The sequence below is a fragment of the Rhagoletis pomonella genome, unplaced genomic scaffold, assembly GCF_013731165.1.
Source record: "Rhagoletis pomonella isolate Grant_MI unplaced genomic scaffold, Rhpom_1.0 Rhpom_scaffold_00015, whole genome shotgun sequence".
In the NCBI taxonomy this organism is placed as follows: domain Eukaryota; kingdom Metazoa; phylum Arthropoda; class Insecta; order Diptera; family Tephritidae; genus Rhagoletis; species Rhagoletis pomonella.
The window spans coordinates 2,739,608-2,748,076 of NW_023458569.1; positions in this window are offsets into that span (position 1 = coordinate 2,739,608).

Genomic DNA, 8,469 nt, shown 5'->3' on the forward strand with positions numbered 1-8,469 from the left:
CCTTTCCGGAAAAAGGCCGGGTTAAAGTCACATCCTGTTATTGCGTGGAAGGCTGGCAGCGCCGCGCTTACATCGCTTCCCAAAGTCTCGTACAGATGATTGATATTAATAAATCGTTGATTGTTACGTACACCAACTTGCATCGATATATTAATATTCTTGTCTATATTGCTCATATTGGCGATAATTATGACTAAAATATCAGTGTCGAAACACCGAATGTTAACGTTAGTATCACTTTGTAATTTACAAATGTGGTAAATAATCTTAGTGTCTGCCTCTTCGTGACTAGGACAAGTCAGTTGATGCTCGATACTTCGGATCATTTTACCATCTCTGACTATATACTTATGGCAAGCGTCAGCATTTACATAAATAGTTTTATTATTTATATACGGCGCCATGTAATCCTCTGCCCAATGGTCAAAAAAAAAACCTAACAATAGCTTCTTTGAAGTTGACATTTTTCCACTCGCCTGTGAAGTCGGTCGGTCGTACTTGCTCAGACCCACTGATGCTAAAATTGGACAGTTGCATTCCTCTGATTTTGTGTTCAGGGTCTTTGATTGACGGAAATATATATCGATCAAAAGTGAGGATGATAGTGTTGGCACTGTTTGCGCAGATCATTTTCAAAAATTGTATAGATATGTTATCGAACGTAACAGGCACGTTTTTCATCAAATACAACATAAAGTAGCCATCAAATATCATAACATCAGTGTGTTGAGGAGGGGAGGAATTAATTTTCATTTCTAATAATCTCATTAATGACGATTTGTCAGTCTTGCAAATTGTTCCGTCCAGATGGCACTTGGACAATGGCAGTGGTGTTCAGGGGGGGAGTTACTTTTTTAAAGAAATGCTTAATAATTGGCCAAATAAATCACGCTGCATGCGCAATTCTATTTCCTTGCCACCAATATACGTTTTCTTTTTTTGCCATCCCATTTGTGAAATTTAGATATTTTGTTCGGGGGATCGACTGCTCAAACTTATTGGAATTATCCACACATTCCTGGATGAAGCTTTCTCGCTTTGTGTTTCCCAATTGCTCAACTTCAAGTAAACAATCTGCAATATTATCCGGTGCTGCGGTGCGGTGGTGAAATTCCTCATTGCGGACAGTCCTTGTAACCGGAACAGCTTGCATAGCCGGTTTTTATAAAAATGAAATTGGTGATTCCCCTTTTAGCATGTATGCATACATTCATGTCGTATGTGTCAAATAGAGGGTCCGGTTATGAGAAATTTCACTGTATTTAATTTCTGCTATTTCTTATTAAGAATACACTTTAATCAATATACAACAGAAAACATGTAGAAATAATGAAGTATAATAAGGTTAATAAAACAAAATTAAGAATGGTTGGAATAAATAATGAGCAAAGAACTACGATAAAAATATGTCAATACTAGCTTGTGAAAACACTTCTTTATGAACAAATATTTAAGTAAAATCATTTGACTTACCCTCCTATTAAAGAAGATTATGCTTCCGCACTTTTTGCTGCAAGACTCGAGGCATGAACTCTATATTTTGACGGTAAAGCTGAAGCGTTTGTAGCAGTTGACGTGATACAATTGGAAGTCATTCGGCTGGGCTGGCAATATAACTTCTTTTCTGTTAAATTTTCTTCTTTTCTGTTAATATTTCACTTCACTTTTTTAGAGATTGTTCTGTAAACGATAATAATTTTTCGTTTTGTGCAAAAAACACAAAAAGGCACTATTGTTGACATCGCGGCGAGAATGCCCCGGTGGCGTCGCTTCACTTTCTATTCTGGCAGCGATGTCGTAGTAGATCCCACTCGAATGAAGACTCCAAACTCACTGATATGGTCAAGATCAATTCATACAAGGTGCCCCCTCTGTACGCAAGACGTCACAAGGCGATCAAATTTTTGCTTTCACTTGAACAATTGCACTGTGTGTCTATGTCGTCCGTGTGTAAAGTAAAAGCTGTTTGTTGTTGTCGCTGTTTGGATGTTGTCACCCAGCAATAAGCTGTTTGTTAAATTTTGCCAGAAAAGAATAACGGACCTACGCAATGTACAACCTTGTACATGGGTAAGCCTTCCTCAAGTGGGCACCGAATTTACCAACCTTAATATTTTTCAATGATATTCAGGCAGCGCCGAGTTTTGTAGTCGAACAGTACACTGCACAGTGGCCAATTTTTCGAAAAAGCTGGCCAAAAGTCGAAACGTGGTACAAGTGTAATCAAACCTTGTGTATTCGTCTTTCTTTTCGTTGCTGGTTTTAAATTTCACCACATAATTTCGAAATCAAAATGGTGGATCCATAATGGCTGCTATGTACGCTTAAAATAATCAGATTTTTAGAAAAACTAAGGTAGTTAAGTATAAAAGGTCATGTTTTCTGCCTTTTGGTTATATAATGTGATGTAGCGGTTAGCAATATACGCTATCATTCCACAGGGCATGGGTTCAAGCCCAGTTTCCGACCAACATCAAAAAATAAGAAACAATCAAGTTTTTTGTAATAAAGTCGCCCTTTGGCAGCCAATGGCAAACCCCCGAGTGTATTCAGCCACGAAGAACAGCTTCTCATAAAAATAAAATCCCCATTCGGATTCGGCGTAAAATTGTTGGTCCCTCCCCTTTGTGCGCCAACATCAAGGCGCACGCCACAAATCGGAAGAGAAGCTCGGACAAACACTAACAAGGTCTTAATGTTTGTTTCTAAAAATCTCGATGTTCAAGTTTATACGGGAACTGCGGGATTTTGAATGAATCAAAAAACAAGACAAACATGTTTGTTGGTACAGGAATATATTTTTAAGATAACAATTTTATACACCGTCAGACTCGCAGTCATCTGAAGTATCCAAGCTCATATCTATATTTTCTGATGGTAATTCCGCGTCCGCATTTACAACAGTTGATAATAATTTAATGGCATCTGACGACGATTTATGATTTTGTTTTGATGGGTTTAAACCTAAACTTGAAATAACAGGGTCCGAGGATACAAGCAGCCGATATTTTTTAATATCCTTATTCCTTGACTCTTGGGCTGCTTCGGAAAGTTGCCCAATTGGCAGGGGTGCCAATTCAATAATGAGAGGCCCATGGATGAGTACTATAATATAGTAGTACTTTCTGACATCATTTAAATTCTAAAAACATCCAATCTTCAAAATATCAAAATCTTGACAGAAATAATTTTTTACATAATTTAAATCTTTTAAATATAAAAATATTAAGAATCGCGTATAAAAACTGATGCCCAAACTACAGTGGCGGCTTGTGGCAGGTGGTTTTAACCAAGGTGGATGGGAAAAACTTCAATATATATGAAAAAGAAAATTAGACCGCCAATATCGACCACTCTCGTAACTATTTTCCCAATCCATCATAATGAGTAAGCAAAAAAAAATCACTCCGTGAATATCTATGTCTTACGTCAGTTTTTAGATGGCGTAACAATGAAAAAACATGTTATACATACTCTAGATTACAGTGTCCATGAGCGGATGCTTGAAAACTGTTATTCTTTTTAAGATAATAGCACGATTTTAACAACGACGAAAACTCTAATTTACGAAAAGTTTAGACCGAATTGCTAGCAACAGTCACTTCGATCTGCTGTAGCACTAAATGCCTTAAGAGAATCGACTTGTTGTCTCATAACGATACGCAGTACAGATATAAGATGGTTATGCATACGAATGCACCAATTTTTTTTGGACTTTTGGCCAGGGTTTTCCAAAAATTGGCCACTGTGCACTGTGTAACTTTTGTTGCAAAACTCCAAATAGTTTTTGTTTAATCAACTATTGAAAATTTTTACAGTGTTTTGGAAATTTTTATTTTTCTTTGAAAGTAAGTGTCCGAATGAACAAATTTTTTGAGTGCAGATTTAAGAAGCATTAAATTATACAATGAAATTATTTGCGTTACAAAAATGTTTCTTTTTTTGCTTTTAAATCACATTTTTTTTTGCTTTTAATCGCACGTTTCAATCTTTCCACTTTTATTTCTCGAATTTCGCATGCCCGCGGTAGTCGGGCCCGCACGCTGGCAATTAAAAATTCCTTCCGACCAAACTATATCGAAATGCACGCATTTTTTTCATAGATAAATGCAGAAATGTTTATTACAAAAGTTGTTGTTAAAAATTTTCGTCCACGAGGCGCAGAAATTGCTTAATAGTTCAATTTTTCAAAAGCAAAAAAAAATATATATTTTTGTAACGCAAATAATTTCATTGTGTAGCTTAATGTGTCTTAAATCTGCACCCAAAAAATTTATTCATTCGGACACTTACATTCAAAGAAAAATAAAAATTTCCAAAACACTGCAGAAATTTTCAATCGTTGATTAGACAAAAACTATTTGAAATTTCGCAACAAAAATTACACAGTGTACTGTTCTACTACAAATCTCGGCGCTGCCTGAATGTCATTGAAAAATATTAATGTTGGTAAATTCGGTGCCCACTTGAGGAAGCCTTACCCACATATAAACCTTGTGATATGGCGGCTTCGTCTCTTTGTTATAGATAAAAAGGAAAACGCAATTAAAAATATACCGCAAGACCTACGCGCGTAAAATTCGCGACGATTGAAAACTCTTGTAGATTTAACATTAATAAAGTAGAAATTATAAGTAATCTGCTACCGTAACATGTACGTCACTTGCACGAAAGTTGCAAAACTGAAATAATTAAATTTTTTACTTTTTTATTTTTTTTTGCGTGGGAGGCTGCTGTAGCCCAACCCACCCGTGGTGCCGCAGCGGAACGTTACTAGGCTTTATAGCAGCATTATAGGATGCATTCAAATGAATATGCGCAAAACTAAAATTGGTCGCAAAAATCTGTCGCTGGCTCCCGGACTATTAAGCCTTCCTTGCATTGTTGGGAGCACATTTTTTGCTGCACGAAGGCGGGTGAGTATCTTGGCTGCAACAAGATAGTGGTGCGAGTCGTATGTGCATCTAAAATACTACAAGTGTGCCTTCCGTCTATCACAACATGCTCGATTTGGTTTCTCTTTTTTCGATTTGGAGACAGCCATGTAGATTGATGGACATTTCTATGCAAGAACCAAGTACTACATACTACCATGTTTCGGGCCTCAGCGAAGTCGATCAGCCGCAGCCCTTGGATGCCTCGTCCTTCTCTTTCATCGGACATCGGCACATATGAGCGAGATGTTGAAGAATCTCACTTTGATGAGGATTGTGCCTAGATTTTCATCCACTGGGGTGGACCCCAGTACTCGTCGTCGGAGTCTATCTCCCACCACTAATCCAATACCTAATTTGCGCTCCATTACGTGGCAACTGTAGTAGACATCGCAAGGCTACACGCTAAGATCTTCAAAGTTCATTTGACTAAAAAATGAAATACCAAGTGAAAGAATATGGTCTCCGGATGTGCAGTAAGCTGTTGTTTTTTAGTGGGGTCGCCACCTACTTAAAAATTACTACCTTACATATAATACGTGAAGGCGCTCTTTCTTCAAAATAATTTTGTTTTTATTGTTAGATGCTTTATTCAAAAAAGTGTAAGGAGCTGATGCTTTTTTTTTGCTTGCATATGTGAGCATGTATGTACTAGGGATGCTAATTTTTTAGCTTTTTACGATCCCGGTATTTTAGGTATGTCGTTATCACAATCCTGGGATCCCGGGATTTGGATATTAATTACTTTTCAACAACTTAAATCGAAAAATTAGTTCTATGTTGTTTTAGAAGCTCTTCTACAATAAAATAGATAATAAATAAAAGGGTTGAAAGCTGCTTATTTATTTAAAGTGGCGTTTCTATTTTTTTCTCTGACGTCAGGATTTATTTTAAAGGACTTCGTAATTTCAAATATATGATTAATTCCAAATTTTTTTTAAAAAATTCAATGCAATGTAGAAAAAAAATATGCTCCTTACCACGCGATAATGACACTCCTACAACTGGTTGACGATGTAGAAAGGTCTTCCCCAATAGCATCTAACATATTACGAAAATGCATGTATGTGGATGACGTGCTAGCTCGAGGTCATAGCATCGACTCTACCGTAAAAGCAAGAGATGAAATCTCTGTAGTACTACGGTCAACCGGTTTTCCGCTAAGGAAATGGACCTACTCAGTGAAGACTTTTTGGCATTCGAAGATACCACGGTTAAGGCTCTTGGCATAAGATGGAATGCCCATACGGATTTATTCTATTTCATGGGAAGAACATTGGAGGACCGCGAGACACTTACCAAAAGGGCGATACTATCAGCTATCGCCAAGCTATTTGATCCGCTAGGATGGCTTGCTCCAATAGTCGTCGTGGCCAAAATAATCATGCAGAGTATTAGGCTAGAAGGCAAAGACTGGGATGAGACTGTGTCTTCTACTACTTTGGAACGCTGGCAGAATTTTACTAAACATTACCATGAAATAGACAATATTAGAATACCTCGATGGGTACACTTCTCACCAGGAGATGACGTCGAAGAAAAAAAAGAAGAAAAAGAAAAAGCGTATGCGGCTACGGCATACATGCGCGTCAAAAAAGAGATGACAAAGTTTTGGTCAACCTTCTTTTGACAAAAACCAAAGTAGCTCCTGTCTAAACAATATCGCTACCACGACTAGAGTTTTGCAGAGCCGTGCTGCTCGCGGAAATTATAGAATCCATAATCAACAACCTCAACCTAGGGCAAGTGAAAACATATCTTTGGACGGACTCGACCATCGTACTCGATTGAAAACGAAAGCCGCCTTGTTCTTGGTCAACCTTCGTCGCACAACGAATAACGAAAATCGTTGAAAAAGTCGGTAACAAGGACTGGTCTCATGTAAACTCGGCTTCAAATCAGCCGACTTGGCTAGCAGAGGACTGCCTGCGTCAGAATTGGTGACCAATTTTTTGTGGTTGCAAGGACCTTCTTCTTGAAAGAAGACAACTCTAAATGGCCCGCTCAAGAAATTAAATTAAATTAGCTTATGCATCAACAAAACCAAATATCGATATTCTTGACCGATTTTCAGATCTACCGAGAGCTTTGAGAGTGTTATCATATGTCATGACCAGGGAACGGATTTTATGGAAATTGCCTTTTTTTCTGCTAAAGAGATAGAGTATATTCGATTAAGAATGTCCACGATTTAGCTTTCCCTGATTCCATATATACACAATTGATGTTGCCTTTTTTTGCCTTTTTTAAGATATTTGCCTTTTTTTGCCTCTTCTACCTTTAAAAAAGTGATTATAGCATTTACAATTTTTTTTAAGATAAAAAAAATACACATTACCCATGCGGTTTATAGAAGCGCAGAGACCTCTTGCCAAATTGGTGTTGGTAAAATTCAAAGCCGTTTTCTCAGCTAACGAAGGCTTGGAGACAATAAGGGGAGTGGATAAAATTGTAAAGGGCGAGGAAAACGCCTTTATTCCTGATAATATGAACGTTTCAAACGTTCCATATTTAAATTGGGCTCCACTTGTATCAACTTACGTCGAGCACACATTTAGTACATTCAAGGCTTTTCTTCGCGAAAATAGAATGAAAATGCTGCCAGAAAACTTCAAAATGCATCTTGTGGTTTAATGTTACTACAACTTTACAGATTAAAGTTTTATGAGTTAGAAACTCGAAAGGATAAAATAGTTAAAGATTCAAAGTAAAAATTTTTCATATAATGAAACTAGTTCATAGTTTTTCTCTTTTTACTTGTAATATAAACATTTCTAAAATAAATGTATTTTTGAAGTGAAACTTCTTAATCGAGTTCGGAGATGGTTGCGTTAAATATTTAACACCACGTCATAAAATCTGTATCGTTCGTTCGATTTTTAAAAATGAGGTGTCACATGAAAGGCCTTGTCCTTCTGGTTTACAACATAGCTTTAGTTCCATGAAAGGAGTTGCCACATGTTAGAAAATCAAATTCTAAATTTCTCTGCCGCAGAGGGTTGCGTAAAATATTTAACATCAAGTCATAAAATCTGTATCGTTCGTACGATTTTCAAAAATGAGGTGTCACATGAAAGGGCTTGACCTGCAGATGTGCAGTATGGTTTTAGTCTTTTAAAGGGTTGCCATATATACGAAAATCAAATTCAAATTATTTATTAAGTTAAACGAATTATCCCAAAATGGGTATCAAAAGAAATGGTTTTGAATAAGTTGTATTTTCTAGCTAAACGTAGGAGAGTTGCCACCTGTTTCAAAAGTAAAATTTAGTTAAATTATACAAAAGTCTTACGCTTAAAATACTATACAGTACAGAAAGAGCTTACAGAAACACAATTAAAATATTTTTGAGGTGCCTGAAGAGGGTGGCCACCTGTTTAAAAAGTTAAACTCAAATTATTGAAGCAAATCTTATTATTATAGCTCCGTTATGTTTGCGATAAATATTTAACGCCACGGTACAGGTAGCATATGACGGGTATAGAAAACGAATAGCTGCGTTAAACGCCAATTGGGCGGGAAAATACTAATGCAA